The following is an 18,788-nucleotide window of genomic DNA, read 5'->3' on the forward strand; positions in this document are numbered from 1 at the left end:
AAACATATGATACAAATATTGCTTACTTCTGGTATTGATATTGTCAACGTTGATGAATATATGGTCTTGAATACTAATACAAGTATTATACAAGTATTTATTTTTTACTAGGGTAAAAGCCTGCCATGTGAAAAATAATAATTGTGATAAATATAATTACATATAGTTAAATGATAGATACTAATTTAAAATATTATTATATTTAATATTAGTATATGTATAAAAATATAAATAAAAAGTCGTTTAGGAATTAGATTTTTTATTGATTTATATCGTAGTTTTATATTTTAATTTAATAGATCTCTTATAATATTTTATAAGTTCGAAGTGTTAAATATGTTTGGATCTCATCCCCAAAAGCTAGCTCAAAAGGTGGGGTTGCCCTCATATATATATATATATAGCGAAGCGCCTTTCACGAAATCATCACGAAGCGCCTTTTTTTTTTTGGAAATTGAAAAATTGCTTTTAACACTTCATTGTGTTTTGAGAAATGAACTATGCTCCAAACTCCATCGCTTCACCCTCAAAATCAACTTTGCAGTTTCAATTTTGCAATTCTGAAAATGAGTTTTCTGAAACTCTGAATCTCTTAGAGCTTTGGATGTCAGATTTTCCGGCTTATATATTCAGCGAGATAGATTATCTCTTCCATAGCAAACAATTCCTCAATGATCTATATGGATACACCCTTAAAATAAAGACTTTCTAAACCCAATTTGTTATCAAAATCAACAATTTAAAAACACAATCTTGACAGTTCTTTCAAGGAAAAAACAAAACCTAATGAGAAATTGGCTTGTCTTGAGAGGTATTGGGAAGAGACCTCAACTGGTTACAAAAGCTTGACAAAGAAATTATGGAAGAGAGAGAAACGATCGGGCAAGAAAATTTTGGAAGAGGAAATTGCATAGAAAAAACAGGGTGTTGTGTTGTTGGGTGGAAGATGAGATGAGAGACAATAAAAAAAGTGAAGTTTGGTAAAGCTTTAAAATTGCTAGAAACATAATTAAAGCTATTCCCTTTTTCAGGACAAATCGAAAATAAGAGAGCAATTTTATGATGGAGCTTTTTTTTTATAAAAAAAGCGCCATAGCCGTGAGTTCAGGAAAAGGAGAAGAAGAGATGTGATTTCTTTTATCCACTAAGGTGTCTTCACCTGAACAACTAAAATGAATAAATGTCAGCCGTTAATATGAAAAAAAAGGACGGATAGGATTTCAAATAGTGCTATGGAAGAGATAATCTATCTCGCTGAATAGTGCTTACTTTTATGAGTATATAAGCCAAATTTCTTTTATCATATAAACTTCCACTTTTTTTGTGGTAAGAAAGATGAAATAGATTAGAGATACTTTTCTTTTTAGTCTTTGATACTTTCAATTTGAAATTTGAGTTTCTTTTGTTTTTGTATGCTTAATTACTCTTTGGCAAATAGACATATGAAAATAATGCATTATGGTGCATTGGTAATAATGATGTTCAAAAGCTTGGAACAAGTGTTTTTCCTAAAAATTTGAAGGCTACTACTATAAGTAAGACAATATATATAGATTTATTGATATATCCTTATGTACTGTTTGACCTAACTTTTTTATGACTTATTTCTAACTAGAATATCTACCTGTGCAGTTCACAGGTCTGATTAGCTGTAAGATATATAATGATTAAATAAGATATGATAATTCCAATAATGTAAGTGATGACGTATCGTCACACTCTCATATCCATGCTTATTTAAGGAACATTAGACTTGTTTAGAGGTTTTTAGTGAATAAAACCAAGAGAAATCAACTCAGAAGCAAGATTACTTGGGTTACAAGAAAGCAGGAAATTATGTTTTTACACTACGCTGGGGGCGTGAAGCATCACGCGCAGCGTAGCCAGCTTATCAGAGAAGATCTCTGGGGACCTGTCCACGCGCGGCGTAATACCTGCACCAGAAGATGGTTTGCCTCTGTCAACATCACGCGTGGCGTGATAGGAGAAATGAACTACGCCGGGGGCGTGGAACCTATTGTGTCGACTATTGAATTTTTAAGAGGTAGTATAGCTCTATTTTGGAAATACGTTATATCGTTCATGTTTTGTAAAAGTTGGGGATATGTGCTTTCAACGATAGAAGCAAGAGGATCACCTGAATTTGGAATCAATAAATCTGATGGAATGTCAAGTTCTAAATCATCGTCGTTGTCATCTCCAATTTCTCCATCGCCAACACCCAAAACTCATTCAGAAAACAATCTTCTTTGTTCAATGTCTGCACTTGAAGCACCACCGAGAAGCCTCATGTTTTTACTCAATGTTAAAACTTCGCAAAAATTCCAAAATACCGAATAATTAATAGTAGCATGAACAACTTCTGGCCTTGTACCTTTGGGTATTACTGGTAGAATTTGTCTAAAATCTCCGACAAAAACAACAACTTTTCCACCGAAGGGAATGTGTTTATTTTTTTTATCAACAGACTTTAGAATATCTTTTAAAGTTCGATCAACAACTTCGAAATAGTGTTTGTGCATCATTGGTGCTTCATCCCATATAACGAGCTTTGCTTTTTGTATTAATAGCGCCAAATGACTTTTAGGAACTATGATACATGTTGAAAACTCGTCAACATTTAGAGGAATACAAAACCTTGAATGTGATGTTCTACCGCCAGGTATAAGCGATGCAACGTTCCCACTTGAGGTAACTGTTAAAACTATCTCACCTTTTGAGCGTAATGCGGCAGACATGGCCCTCCAGATAAATGTCTTCCCTGTACCGCAATAACCATAAAGAAAAAACACACCAGGTTTGTTTTCGTTAACTCTTGTCATGATTGTGTAATATACTTTACGTTACTCTGAAGTCATTGTTGACATCAATATAACATGTTCCTCAGCTAATGATTGTCTGTTATAATTCAATTCGTCGTGTATTAAACTATTTTGTATATCAGGAACTAATGATGTGTCTGCTCTAGGCATTGGAGGATAATCTTTTAAACTCTTCCCACAACTACGTAACATCATCTCAATATCTGCTAGTGCATATTGTATCAATTGATCATCGGTTAATATTACATCTGCAATGTTAAAATCAAAATAATGAATGTGATTAGTGACATGACTATGGTTGTGTTTGGTTGTATTGCAAAAAAAAAATATTAGTTTAGCAGAATTGAGTTTGATAGATTTGATTTTGGTTAAAAGTGAGTTAAACAAAATTGATTTATGTTTGGATACATTAACGTAAAAATAAAGAGTATTTATAAAAAATATCAATTCTTTTTCCTTTTTTTTTGACAAAATTCTTTTTCCAATTTTAAAAAACGAAAATTTAATAAACTGCATAATAAATAATTTAAAAAGTGATATAAGCAAGGTTATATGAGTAAAAAAATAAACAACTAATAAATATGGTTTTATAGAAATAGGTGAAAATATTTTATACCTAGAGCACCAAACAAGCGTCTCTGTTTGTGCAAAATGTCATCAATCAAAAGATGTGAAGTACTTGTCCAAACTATTTCAGGCCTGGTCAGCTGATCTGACACCAATAATGTTGCAAACATTATCCTTAAAAAAAATCTTTGAACCCCAGTGGCTTGTCTCTTTTATTGCCTCTATATACTCCTTATCATCATCCAACAAACCCCTTGTAAAACAGGCTTCCTTGAAACTATCATATTTGAAATTATCCACTGTTTTTAATTCATCAAAAGAAGTAGGACCTTTGCTGTAGTTTAACAACGTCCTCAAATAAAACCTTTCACCCGCACCAAGTAACATCAAAGTGAACTCTTCCAATTGAAAAACCTCTTTGTCTTGGAGCCCACTACTGATGCAAATTTTCTTTCCACACAAACTTAGTTGAGAATTGACTATATGTTAAATTTTTTGCATCTGGAAATTTCTTGTTTGAATCCATCCATGCCAAAAATTTTGATGTACGACTCTTTGGTTTGTTTAGAAAGTCTTCAATACGCTCGTTATCTTCAAATAAAACAGTGTGTTCATCTTCAAGATGATAATTAAGCCGCTCAACCGTAGGCTCTCTATAGTGTATATCAAAAGAAAATATCCTCCAAGCAGCTTCACATGCCGACAAATATCTAGTCATAATACATCTTTATTTCATCAAAACCTTGTGACTTGTCGCTTCCATTGTCAGATGTATAGAAATTTATTGTAACACAATCATTGTGACTTGTCACTAAATGCAAAATTGTGTCGTGTGTGAAAATCCTAATATCAATACTCGGTATCATAGTTTTAATAGAAATAACAAATAAAATAAAATTAAATATAAATAATTGAGAATTTTGGTGTAAAAAACAATCTATTAAAAAATTTGGAACTATACTAACTTCGGTTACGCAAAACTCAACGCAGTAGGTCCGATATCTAATTTGCAATTCATTAACCAACTTCTCCCGATCAGATAAAGGATTGGAATTCAAAGGATATTTTTAAAGTTAACATAAAGTTAACTTTATATATATATATATATATATATATATATATATATATATATAAAGTTAACATAAAGTTTTAAAATAATATCGATTTCAAGAATAAAGATAATAAACCACAAAACAGAATGAAAGTTTATACACACCTCTAAGTAAATTAAGTCGAATTGTGGTGAAATTGTTAACATGAGACATTGAAATGTGAAAGATGTTTTTTTTTTAATAGATTTCAATATTGTTGAAGGTGTTATAGTATGAGAATATATATATATATATATATATATATATATATATATATATATATATATAACTTTCCAAATCACACGTGATAATAACTTTCCAAATCTCACATGATAATTATTCTCTAAATTTATGATCCGGTAGAAAAAAATCATTGATCAGGAAAGACATAAAAATATTTCGTGATGAATAATATAGTCAACAATAATTTTGATATGATATACTTTTAAAATTGATGGTGCTTATAAATTATTGCACATAATTTTGATTACAATTGGTATACTTGTCATAGTGGTTTGAAATATTGCCTTGCATTGAATGGTTGTGGGTTCGAATCCTAGTCAAGACAAAATTGTATTATTTTTTAATAAAAATTGCATGATAAAATGGAGGGAAAACAGGAAAAACAAATTAGGGTTTAGAGTTTGCTTGTATATACAAGCTTATAATATAAAAGATTTTAAGGAGAAGTTCGAACAAACACAAATTATCATAAGTTCTTTTTAAAAATAAGAACTTTTTTTAGTAAAGAAAACAATGGATAACGAGCCAAAACAAAAAGCTACAAATATCAACTTTTTTTTTTTTTTTTTTTTTTGATAAGCGCTACAAATATCAACTTAATTGTACTTCGCCTCCTTTTTTTATTGGTTTCTCCTTCGAAACCCAGCAGCATCCATTTTATATTTTCATTTTACTAATATTTTGCATGTTGGAATTTTGGAAACGCCACAACCATTAGCTAATGATATCTTACTTTATCATTACAATTTTTATTTAATCTAATGTTTTTAATATCTATTCTAATGTTATAGTAATGGATAAATATCAAAAAGAAAAAGAAAAAAAAGTTAAATGTTACAAAATAATTATTAATATTTTTTTTAAGAGTAACTGATAACTATTAAAAATATTATCAAAGAGATCGAAGTTCGAACTCTGAATTTCTCACTTCTTCATATTTATAATGTGTAAATTTAGCCTCTAAGCTACCGAACTAAACAAAATATTTAATAATACTATACTTTATGAAGGCTTTGTCTAACATGCACCACTTAATCAAGTGGTGCATGATGCACAAGTTTTCGATATTTTTATAACGAATACGAATTTTATAAAATCTACCGTTTGATGGAAAGTTTATAACGTTTAGATCATTCATAAATTTTTTTAAATTTTTTTGAAAATCATTTGATATGTTTTTGAGACTCATCAAAATTAACGGTTTATGGATTTTTATTGAATACCGTTAATCTTGATGTGTCTCAACAACATATCAAATGATTTTGAATTTTTTTTAAAAAAATTATGGATGATCTATACGATATAAACTTTCAATCTAACGATAGATTTTGTAAAATTCGTATTCGTTATAGTGTTTTCGATGACTTGTGCATGGTGCACAATTTGGTAGACTTATGCACATTAGACTTTTCCCTTTATGAATATCTTTAAAGTAGCTTTTATGTTTTATTTTTTTATAAAATCCAAACAAATCTTTAAAAGTAACTTACAAATTGAAAAAAAGTCAGGCCAAACACAACCATATTAAGGGAGAATGCACTTTGCCGCCTAAACATGCAGCCCAATTGCTTTCATTTTTTAAATTTTTTAATTTCCACAAATTAAGGATAGTATTAGTAAACGTCGTTGCTATGTTAATTTCCAACATTAAATTTCCACTATAACACTATGTTTGTTTTGATAGATTTATGAGAGAGAGAAATAAAGAAGAGAGAAATAGTAAAGAAATAAGGTATTTCTTTAGTTTGGATAAAGGGAGAAATAAGGAGAGAGAGAAATTTTTTAGGTGGGTCCCATGCCAAAAGAAATCTCTCCTCAATAGGTGAGATTTGTGAATTGAAGGAGTGGAGAGATGCATTTTCCCACAATGTCCTTCTCCTTATTTTATTTTTTTTAGTTTTAATATTCAACTTTATTTTTTATTTTTTTAAATATGAAGGATAAATTAGTCTTTTTCATTTTTATTAATTTCTCTCTATTCATATTTCTACTCATCCTCTTCTCTATTTCTATTCATCCAAACAATATAGAATTTCCACTCAACTTCTCTCTTATTTCTATCGTTTTTATTTCTCTCTTCACTATTTCTTTCTTTCCTATTTCTTTGAACATCCAAACACAGTGTAACCGTTCTTCTTCGAGACTAGCAGAAGAGAAGAGGAAGAGACAACCAAAGATTCGAACCATTAAAACAACAGATTTATATAAATGGAAAGAAACTGGAGAACCATAGACAGAGAAAGAACAACAAGAACCGGAAGAAATAGGGGAAGATGAAAATTGCACAAAGAAAAAAATGGGTATTTTTCTAATGTATCAATCAAAGATACGAGAGAATATAGAAGATCTGATTTGGTGGCTGCTGTGCTGTTTGTTGTGATGAATACTCTCTTTTTTGTTTAGCACTTTAGGGTTAGGATAAGTGGGTTTGGAATTGGGCCTAAGTAAAAAAAATGCAATTGACTAAAAACAGCCCACTTATCTTCTTTATAAAAGCTATTGTTTTATTTTCAATAAAATATCAAAATATATATTTTTTTTTTTATGCTTTTATAAATGTGAAAAATGAAACTAAAAAAGTATTTAAATATGAAAAATGAAACTAAAAAAGTATATAAATATGAAAATATTTTATTTTTATATATTATTATTATTATTTTATATACTGTTTAAATATTTATAAATATAAAAATTATATTTAATTAATACCGGTTGAACCCCGGTCCAACCCCGGTCCGACCTTTGAACCTTGAACCAGTGCCTTCACCGGTTCAATGTCCGGTCCGGTTCTGACAACCTTGGATACAGTACTTACAAGATGCCTAAAGGAAAAAGTCATTAGAACAAAACTTAATTCCCATTTAGGGAATAGTTCCAGTTCTTGAAGGTAGAGTTGGACTGCATATTCTAAATTGTTTCTAATATTAACTACAAATAATCAATGCTTAAGTATCCTCTGATGGACTTTTGAAGGTAGCGTTATCTCACTAGTTTTCAATCTAGACTTTCAGAATTTGCCTCTTGTTTCATTAAGTATGCATTATGGTTCATTTTCACTGATTAACATAATCTCTGTAAAAATTAGTCAGTTTTAGTAGTGATGTTCATTAAATGATTCAAGGTTGCTAGGGAAAGGTGTATAAGTTGAAGTTAATAAGTTTTTAATACCAATCAGATTAAGTTAATAAGTCTCTGTAAAAATTTCTTTAGCACCCATCATAAGTATTGTTTTGTGATATATTGTGCATGCAGATTTGCCCTGATGCAAGAAAAGGTACTAATTATGGTGGTTGTTAAATTACTTGTGCTACTTTATTGACTAGTGACATGTTCTGGTGATGCTTTTAGCATCTTGCAAAACTGTATTGAATGACCTTTAAGAACATCCAAATTGTTTGATGGACCCTTAGGGTATTGGTGTAGTTATCTTTCAAATATTATTTCCGTTTGGTCCATCATCATTTACTTGTTTTTTACAGTTTTTTTTAAGGGTAATTTAGTTTATCTTTTTACTATGTTTAAAAAAAAATTGGATCAGAAGGATATTGTGGTTTATGATATTGTAGTTTATCTTTTTACTATGTTTAAAAAAAATTGGATGTGTTTTTTCTATTTGTATGAAATTTTTTATGTGTTGTCTTGGTCAACTTGAATGTGTTTTATGTGAATTGTTCTTTACAAACTAGCCTATCACATATATCTCTCCATTATACAAAACTATAGTAAACCAATTAGCTATAAAACATCTACAAAATTTAGTTTTAGGACCCTTCACAATAGAACAATATCTTTTAGGACCTTTTGTAACTAATAAATTCCACATTTTAGAATCAAGAGAATCCTAAATACCTTAATCCCACAATCTCTCATTTTGAGACCTATAATATCTCATTTTGTATACCCCATTTTATGGATTCCCTTGGGATCAAGGTATTTATGTGGCCTCATTTATGTCCCTCAAAAAGATTTTGGATCAGGTCATAGAAAGGATACAAATTTTACGAAATTCATCGTTGGATTGAAAATTTATACCTTGTTTTCAAATCTTTTTTAAGGATCATAATTTCTCATTTTGTACCCCAAATCTTTTTTAAGGCTATAATTAATATCTCCTTTCTTCTTCTGATTTTGAGGTCCACAATATCTCATTTTGTATACCCCATTTTTTTTTTTTGGTACAATGAGGGAAAAGAAAGGAAAAGATACAAAAAGAAAACTTTTTAGGAAATAATGTTCCACTGCCATCAGCTAGTAGGAAAAGACTCATTCCAGTAGGCATAGTAGCTATGGGAGAATAAGTTTCAAGATTGTGAACACTAAGCTTGGCTAAATAATCTTTACAAGCATTACCCTCACGACAGGTATGAACAACTCTTACCATCCAATTTCTCCAAAGGAGTTCCATTATATTGTGAATGATATCCGCATAGTGGTTCCAGGCAAGGATCATAGCATAGTCTTAGAAGTAATATTAAATTGATATCCCTGAATTGAAAACATATATTTCAAAAAGTGTAAATAGGTTTTTACCATTGGAAAGTAGGCTAATTTTGGTTTACCCCTTGCAAAAAAAATTGGATTACCCCCTGTAATAATGTGAAGATTCTCTGGTTTACCTCCCTCAAGGAAAATGTTGACTTAAGATTCCGTCTTTTTTGTCCCTGTAATGTTAGTGAGTTTTTGTTTACCCCCAGACTGACTGTAACAGCCCAGGGCCCTATCTTAGGCGGTCCCGACACTACCGCCTCACAACGATCTTCTCCAACCCCCTCTCTAATTGCCTTCCGTGGGAATCGATCATGTACTTGGTGATAAATTACATGTTCAATCCATTCTGATCCCCCATCTTAGGAGGTCCCAATACTACCACCTTACAATCTTCTTCACCTTCCTCTCTAATAGAGTTTTTGTCTTCCGTGAAAATTGAACCATGTACCCTGAGTTTAAAATACATGTTGAATTCCACATTTTAGAATTAAGAGAATCCTAAATACTTACATCCCACAATCACTCATTTCATATACACCATTTACTATTGCTACTATTCTATAATAGGACCTTATTTTCATGTGGCCATATGCCATGACCTCCTAAGTAGCACAAGCATATAGGTTCCGATAGAAAAAATATAAGACTCTACAAACACACCCTAGCTAATCTCCTCTGAATGGGAAAGATAGGGTAGAAAAACACAAGTACCTATAAGAATATATTTAATATTTAAGTTTAAAAAATAAACTGAAGGATTAGCGACGGTTTATGACAGTCGGAAAAAATGCGACGCTTTGCTGGGAAATTAGCAACGGCTCCAAAATCACCGGAAATTTTATGCAGGAAATTCAAATTTCAAAAAGCCGCCAGAAATTCAAGTGAATCACACATTAGTATAAACTGAGCATGGTTCTCCAAATGTTTTTGACTTGAAGATGACACACAAAAATAAAAAATTATAAAGGTAAGAGGAATATAAATTGAGGTGTGATAAAAATAAAATGTGTAACAACTTTATGACAACTATAAAATCATATAGTCTTATAAGTATGCCTGAATTGAAAACATATATCTCTAAAATTAAAAGAGAAGAAGATAAGATACTATTTGCTGTCTTATTTCATTTCACTACCAGTGATTTAAAGTACAAATCCTAAAATACAAGTTTCTTGGAATTAGGAAAAAGAAGAAAAAAAATTATTTTATACGCAATAAATAAATGATGTACAACCCATAAAATATTGAAGCATGACATTCATATACACATGGATCGATCTTAGGAGTAGTTTAAATACTGAATTATTTTGGTACATGACCTAAAACATCATAATGTGCTCCATCCACATCTTGCCAATACCTCAAGTCAACACAGTTACAACGGGTTTTGATACACCTCGGTACTTTAGGCTCGTAACAGTGCTTGTCTACACAAGCTGCATGTGAATTACATCTATAACCAGCTGTAATTTAGAAAGAGAAAAGAAAAATGTAATAAAATTGGAATAATATGTTGCGTAAGAAGCAAGGAATAGAATTTGAAAAGGAAAAAAAATGGTTTACCATTTACGTTCGTTGAAACAAGAAATATGGAAAGAAAAGTAAATATAACATGAATAAATTTGACAATTTCAAACATGTTTTTCTGTTTTAATTGCATGTAAAAAATAACTTTAACACTTTATAATTTATAGATCTTATTTCTTGAACAAGAATTTATAGATCTTATTATCTCATTATATCAATTATTATATAGTTTTTTTTTTTGAGCAATTATTATATAGTTTTTAGCTCTTCAGGAGTTGTAAAATATCTTTTTTTAAATTATAATTGTGATTAAATGACTCTTAAATACATCAATGCCTTTTGTTTGTTTTTTATTTTTATTTTTATCAAGTAGTATAATAATGGACTAGAAATTTCACTCTTAAAGTGAATAACAAGGATGAGCGGGGTTCGAACTCCCGCCCCTATATATATAATGTAATATCCTTGCGAGCTGAGCTAAACTCACACGGAACGTTCATATAATTAAATTTATTTATTTACTAAATTTTTATTATTTTTTAACCTTTCAAGATAGAAAACGTAAATCAGAAGGAAAAAAAATTATTATACACTCAAAGAGAAACGCTATAGTCACACTCTCTATCACACTCCACTAGCACATAGAGTTAGATGCGACATCAACTTTTTTCTCCTCTTTAACTTGCTACCGGTTCTATTACCAGTAATTATTATTTGGATTAAAAAAAAAAAAGAAAAAAGAATGTTTTTGATCTTAACTGTTGATCAGAACAGGTAGGAGGCCAGCTGGAAGTCCGTTGAGCGGGTGGTAGGAAGCAATCCGAGCAGATGATCCACGGAGGGGGGGGTTGTACCTGCAGGTGCTCCGATGCCAAAGTCAGACAAGGAATATAGAGAGCAAAGAGGTACTTAGAGAGAGGTTAGAGAGAGAGAGTAATTGCAATAATGAATAGTGTCTACCTTGCTCTCCCAAGAGGGAGAGTATTTATAGCCCCCAGCTCTGGGCCAAAGGTCCTCTTAGTGGGCTGGACTAGCCAAGGCCCATTAAGAGGGACTGCCAAGATATCACCCTTAGATAGTGGGTAGAGTAGTAATTTTACCCTATCTTGGTGGAGAGGTTGTGCCATGCTGACATGGAGGTGGCTGAGCAAGCCATGTGGACTTTGTGAGGGTCTAGGTGGACTAGCATTAGTCTAGTCCAGAACAGGAGCCCCCCAAGTCGTTGCTCCTAGGCATAGGAGTGATGACTTTAGATGTGTGCCCAAGTGCAGAAAGAAATCTCCTTGCAACCTCTCTTGAACAAAAGTGGACGAGGAAGTTGCTCGTCAAAGACTTGCTCGTAGCAAGTATCTGCAGTGTTTTGCTCGAATCGATTTTTCGAGGGTGTTTAATATCCTGCTCGTAATTATGGTTACGAGGAAGTATGTGTTGCTCGTATCTCCTGCGAGGAGATATTGCACAAGATGGAACAGTTGCTCGTTGCTATAGCGAAGAGATAACAACGAGAAGTTTTGTTGCTCGCAATGATGACGAGGAGACGATTTTTCAAGAAAGAATTGTTGCTCGTTGCTATGACGAGGAAGTTAGCAACGAGGAGGTTTTCTGCAAAGCGCAGCCTTTTGCTTGAGGAGTTGCTCGGGTGAAATTCGAGCATCCTTTTTTTATTGGGGATGTGAAAGGGTGCATTTACTGCTTTGATTTTTACGAGGGAGTGTAAGGACCATTGGATCAAAGCGTCTCTTCACTCCCCTGGCCTGATCTATATAATAGAGGAGAGTGAATTTTACTTTTCACTCTCTCTCTTCAATTGCGAATCTCTCTGAAGTTCCAATTCACAAGTCAAATCGTTCTTCAGGTTTTCTTCATATTCAAGGTAATTCTTTCAAATTTTCCTCTTTAGATCCATTTTTTGTCATTTCTGCCCAGTTTTGGGCGTTTTTTCATGAAGATTGTATGAATTTATGAACATTAGGATGAATGTGCCGGGCACCATATGAACTTGGTACCGGGGAGATTTCCTCCCCTTTGAAACTCTAGGTTAGATAACTAGTGACGGGGAGCCTATCTCCCCGTTTCAAACTTTAGATAGTTTATTTTAAGATCCGGGGAGCCTATCTCCCCGTTTGAAACTTTTAGATAGTTTGTTTGGGTGACGGGGAGCCTACCTCCCCGTTTGAAACTTTAGATAGTTTAACTTCGTGACGGGGAGCCTATCTCCCCCTTTTTTGACTTAGCGATTTTTGCATGAAATTTGCTGTTTAAACTTCATGCCGGGGAGCTTATCTCCCCGTCTTTCACCTGGACTACCCTCCTCGGTTTGATTTTGTTTGCCATTTGAAAAGGGCTTTGGTCGGGGACAGCGTCCTCGTCCTATCCTGCGCCCTTTCACTTGATTTGCGGTGAAAGGGTGGATTTGATCATCGAATTCACTTTGTTTTTGCTGCATTTCAGGTTGTAAAATGTCAGAATCCGAGGAGGTTGTGGAAAGCCAAGGTGCGGAGAAGTATACATTGGTCGACTGCATAACCGATCCTGCGCTGGATTGGGTTGCTCCAGAACCCCGGGGGATAGCCTCGGCGCTTACTTCCCAGGACCCAAGATTACATATGATCGTCGAGCAGCAGAGAGCAGACGGGCTTCAGAATTGGTCGACCCGTATACCCGGGGAGGGTGAACGGGTGTGCTCGTCCTTTGCCGGGCACGACTTTGCTATGTACGAGTTTGTTTTTAAGGAGATGGGGCTCAGGCTGCCGTTCAGCCCCTTTGCGGCCAGCGTGCTTAAAGCCTTGCAGGTGGCTCCGTCGCAGCTGCATCCGAATTCATGGTCTTTTATCATGGGGTTCGAGCACCTCTGCACGTATAGGAGTGTTCGTCCCACTCTTCCTCTTTTCTTTAGAATTTTCAAGATTCAACGTAAGCCGACGAGGGAGGTTGGGCGTGCCCCTCGTCAGAATTGGGTTTCCTTAAAGCATCACGAGGATGTCAAATTGTTTAAAATGTTTGTGGATTCTATCAAGGACTTCAAGGAGAGGTATTTCATCATCCGGCCAGAGTCTCCAGCTGCTCGGGAGAGTTTGTTGGAACTGGAAGAAGATAGGGACGAGCAGGGTGTTGTTCGTAAAGATGACAACGGGCAAGTTATCTTCCGAGCAGTTCCTAAGTTCCCCCTTAGTTGGTCGTATGATCACTTCCGGAAGGAACCTAAGGAGTATACTACCGGGGACGCAGACTTGTCTCCCGAGGAGATGGCTGCCTTTGAAAATTTGAAGGCCTTTGTGGCCGGTTTTACTCCGGGCATCTGGACGACTCGTAAGGGAGTCACACTAAGGGACGAGCATGGGAAGGCGAAGGTCTCTCCCCGCTTTATAAATACTAGGAACCTCCTCAAGTGTAAGAATGCCGGGGAGGTTAGGCTGTGTTTGGGTATTGCTTCTTTTCTATTTTTAACTTAGAAAAATTTCTGCTATTGTTGTGTGTATTCCTCGTGCTTTACTAACGTGTTCGTCATTTATTTGCAGACGAAATGGAAACCATTGCCGAGCGTATGCTGAAGGCCAAGCAGGATGAGAAGGCGAGCAGGTCTGGCCGAGGAAAAAAGAAGATTGTTGCCAGAGCTTCGCAAGAAGTGAGGCCGGGGACCCCTTCCGTGCAGGTGATTGGGACCTCGGGTGTTGGTTCGGGCACCCCTACCTCAGCTCCCCGGCCTCCTCCAGCGAAGAGGACAAGAGAAGAAGATTCCCCGGTTGAAGATGCGGGCATGGGAGGATGCAGAAATTTTCCAGTTCCTCGGTGCTTTACCGTGGATAGATTTTTTGAGAAGTATCCTCCGGAGGTCTTTGAAACTGAACGGGCTGCTATTCTTGACCAGGAACCAGAGGTTCGTCGGCAGCAGCATGCTCGTGACATGGCTGCTATGGTGCGAATGGTCTCGAGCAGCCTTGTCCTTGGTGACGAGCGGGAAACGTTAGTCAAGCAGCTGGACACTGCCCGGACCAAGCACGAGCGGGCCAAAGGTCGGATCAACCAGCTCGAACTTGTTGTGGATGACCTCAGGGAGAAGCAAAAACATTGGGGTGACCAGCTGGACGAGCACCGTAAAAGGGGAGAGGATTTGGATGCTGCTCGGGCTGAAATTGAAAGGCTTAATGCTGTCATGGCTCCGGGCGAGAACGAGCATAAGGCTGCCGAGGGGTTGACCACCCGAGCAGACTTGGTCAAGGTGATTGCTCAGCTGTCCCATGACTTTGTAGAGGGTACTGAGTACGCCTTCGAGAATGCCGTGCAGCAAATCAAGTGTCTCAATCCTGATGTGGAGCTGGTGACCCGAGGAATGCATGTGAACGGGCAGGTCCAGGATGGCCAGATTGTTATCCCTGCTGGCCTGGCCGACTCTGACGAAGAGGAGGATGATGCTGAAGCGGTGTTCGAGGAGGGTCATGAAGACGGGCAGGATGACGTGAATGAGCAGGAAGATAGGTGCGAGGAGTAGATGTCCCCGGCCTTTGTAATTTATTTTTGTCTCTTTGATTTTTGGGGCCTTTGAGCCATGGTTTGTAATTCTTGAACAAGTGGGCTTTTGTCCCCGTATGATTTTTATGACAATTCCAGGCAGATGCCCTTTTTATTTATCTAAGCTTGTTTATAATTGCTCGTCTATATCTGCTCGTATGTACGTTTACATTTTCTGCTCGAGGAGGGTCATAACTTGGAAAAAATTTCATGAAATTTGTTGTTTAAAATTTCAACCGGGGAGCCTCCCCGTCTCATAACTTAGAAAATTTTTCATGAAATTTGTTGTTTAAAATTTCAACCGGGGAGTCTCCCCGTCTCATAACTTGGAAAAAATTTCATGAAATTTGTTGTTAAAAATTTCAACCGGGGAGGTTTGTTTCCTCCTTTTTAACTTAGCCAAATTTTATGCTAGTTTATTGCTCAAAACCTGAACCGGGGAGCTTGTCCCCATTTTTAACTTAACGAAATGTGTTGTTTAAATTTCGTGCCGGGGAGATTACCTCCCCGTTATTGAGGTGCTCGTCTGGCATGCTGGTATGCTCATTCGAGCAAGTTGGTGTGCTAAGTTTTGCCTGTTTATTTTTATGCCTATTTTGTATACTTATCATATTTTTGCATGTATGAATGCTGCGCTCGTTGTTATTTCGCCGGGGAGGTCTCCCCTGCTAGATACTGAGCATGTTTTATTGAGGGTAGTCTCCTCTGTTTTGACTTAAACAGTTTGGGGAACTGTATAAGCACTTAGAGTTGTTTCTAAGTTACGCGAATACAAGCACGCTAGTGTACCCTTCTTCGCAACCTGAACCTCCCATCGCGAGCTGGGTGTTAGGTCGTGGCACGGGGACGATGGGCTCGTTTCGAGAGTTATCCTCGTCTAGCAGGAGTTCCATTTCCCTTATGGTGAATTAGTTCCCCTGCTATGGTTTTAGATGAGCACGTGTGCCATGGTGCCCTCCGTTGTCTAAGGTGCTCGGTTCGTTGTGTTCTGAAGTGCGAGCAGCCTTTTAGTGTGGCAATAACTTAGCTGTAATATTGTTTCAATTTCTGGGCATTCCAAGGTCGAGGAAGTTTCTTCCCTCGAAGGTCCTCGAGATAGTATGCACCATTTTCTGTTTTGTCAATGACGCGGTATGGTCCTTCCCAATTGGGTGCAAGTTTGCCATCCTGGGAGTCTGCACTGCGTCTTAGGACGAGGCTGCCCACCTCGAATTCTCTTTTGATGACTTTGGTGTCATGACGGGCAGCTATTTTCTGCTTCAGGGTGGCCTCCTTTAAAGAAGCTCCTGTTCGAATTTCTTCGACGAGGTCAAGCTCCTCTCGAAGTGCTTCGTCATTTTGCTCCTCGTCAAGAGGCTGCTCAGTCCGACGAGATGGTTCCCCAATCTCTACGGGGATAACTGCTTCCGTTCCATATACCAATCGGAAGGGGGTCTCTCCAGTTGTGGAGTGTGGGGTTGTTCGATAGGCCCAGAGTACACTGTCAAGCTCTTCGACCCATTTCTTTTTGTTTTGGTCAAGTCTTCTTCGTAACCCTCTCAGGATTACTCTGTTGGCTGCTTCAGCTTGCCCGTTGGTTTGGGGGTGCTCGACCGATGTGAAGTGCTGCTTGGTGCCCAGGGCAACAAGGAATGCTTGAAAGTCTTTGTCTGTAAATTGTGTTCCGTTGTCTGTGACTACCACCTGTGGTATTCCGAATCTAGCTAGTACGTTTCTTTTGAAGAAGCGCAGGACTCTGAGTGATGTGATGTCGGAGAGGGGTTCGGCTTCCACCCATTTTGTGAAGTAGTCCACTGCTACTATTAGGTAGCGATTTTGATAAAGTCCTTTGGTAAAAGGACCAAGTAAGTCCATGCCCCACCAGGCGAAGGGCCAGGGGGAAGACAAAGATTTTAGTTCTCGAGGGGGAGCTAAGTGCATATCCCCATGCCTTTGGCATTTGTCACATTTTCTTACGTGGTCTTTGGCGTCCTGTTGCATGGTAGGCCAATAGTACCCTGCTCGTAGAGCTTTCCTGGCAAGTGACCTTCCTCCCAGGTGTTGGGCGTTAATGCCCTCATGGACTTCGCGCAGGATGTAATCTGCTGTGTCCTCGTCCACACATTTTAGGAGAGGAATGGAGAATCCTCTCCTGTATAATTTTCCATCAAGGATGACATAGGAGCAGGCTCTTCGTCTGACTATAGCTGCTTGTTTCTGGTCGTCAGGGAGAGTTCCGTGCTCGAGGAAGTTGTATACTGGAGTCATCCAGCAGTCTTTGTCGCCAATGACGTTTATGTCCACAACCTTGCTTGGTTTTTCTATGCTTGGACGAGGGAGTATCTCTTGGATGACAGATTTGTTTCCGCCCTTCCTTTTTGTGCTTGCCAGCTTGGACAGGATATCTGCCCTTTTGTTATGCTCGCGGGGAACATGTAATATTTCAACAGAGTTGAACTTGGTGATTTTTTCCTTTACTAGCACCAGGTATTCAGAGAGGTTATCATTCTTGGTCTGATACTCTCCTAGCACCTGTGAGGCGACCAGTTGCGAATCTGTGTAGATTTTTATCTCCTTGGCTTGCAAGTCCTCGGCCAAACGTAGTCCGACGAGGAATGCTTCATACTCTGCTTGGTTGTTTGAAGTTGGGAAGGATAGTGCTAGGGAGACCTCGATTAGTAAGCCATTCTCATTTTCAAGAATGATACCTGCCCCTGCTCCTGTGGCGCTTGATGCTCCGTCCACAAAGATTGTCCATTTATCTGCCCCGTCCACTGTAGGGGAGGAGCTCGTCATCTCTGCGACGAAGTCAGCTAGGATTTGGGCTTTTAGAGCTTTTCTGCTCTCGTAACGAATGTCGAATTCTGAGAGTTCGAGGGACCATTTTAGCATCCTGCCCGCCATATCTGGTCGGCCAAGCAAGGATTTAATTGGTTGGTCTGTTCGGACCACAATTGTATGAGCCAAGAAGTAATGTCTTAGTCTCCTCGCAGCGTAAACTAGTGCAAGAGCTATTTTTTCAATTTGTTGGTACCTTAGTTCAGGACCTTGCAAGGCTTTGCTTGTAAAGTATACTGGTTTCTGCCCTTCGTTTGTCTCACGAATGAGAGCTGCACTTACAGCCTCTGAGGCGACGGAAAGGTACAGGTATAATACCTCCTCGTCACTTGGTCGTGAGAGGACAGGTGGCTCTGATAAGGCCTTTTTCAGATGTTGGAGGGCTTGCTCGCACTCATCTGTCCATTCGAAGACCGCTTCTTTCTTTAGTAATTTGAAAAAGGGAAGTGCATGTTGTGCTGATTTGGATACAAATCTGGAAAGCGATGTTAGCATTCCGTTAAGAGTTTGTATGGACTTCTTATCGCTCGGGGTGGGGAGCTCGGCAAAAGCTCTGCACTTGTCAGGGTTGGCTTCAATTCCTCGCTCGGTTAGGTAAAATCCCAGGAATTTACCTGCTCGGATCCCGAAGGTGCACTTCTCTGGGTTGAATCTCATGTTGTGTTTCCTGGCCTGCTCGAACACCTTTCGAAGGTGCACGACATGGTCGAGTTCCTCGGGGGAT

The 18,788-nt window shown here is 37.1% G+C and overlaps 1 long non-coding RNA gene across 1 annotated transcript; it reads right to left on the minus strand.

Annotated features, from left to right (window-relative positions):
• Positions 1–10,294: 10,294 nt before the first annotated feature.
• LOC123917103 lies at positions 10,295–10,919 on the minus strand. The gene is made up of 2 exons (XR_006812358.1): positions 10,775–10,919; positions 10,295–10,674 (listed from the first exon to the last, which is right to left on the minus strand). It is a non-coding gene; the product is annotated as an uncharacterized LOC123917103 (long non-coding RNA).
• Positions 10,920–18,788: the final 7,869 nt, after the last annotated feature.

The sequence above is a fragment of the Trifolium pratense genome, linkage group LG3 (genome assembly GCF_020283565.1).
Source record: "Trifolium pratense cultivar HEN17-A07 linkage group LG3, ARS_RC_1.1, whole genome shotgun sequence".
Taxonomy (NCBI): Eukaryota; Viridiplantae; Streptophyta; class Magnoliopsida; order Fabales; family Fabaceae; genus Trifolium; species Trifolium pratense.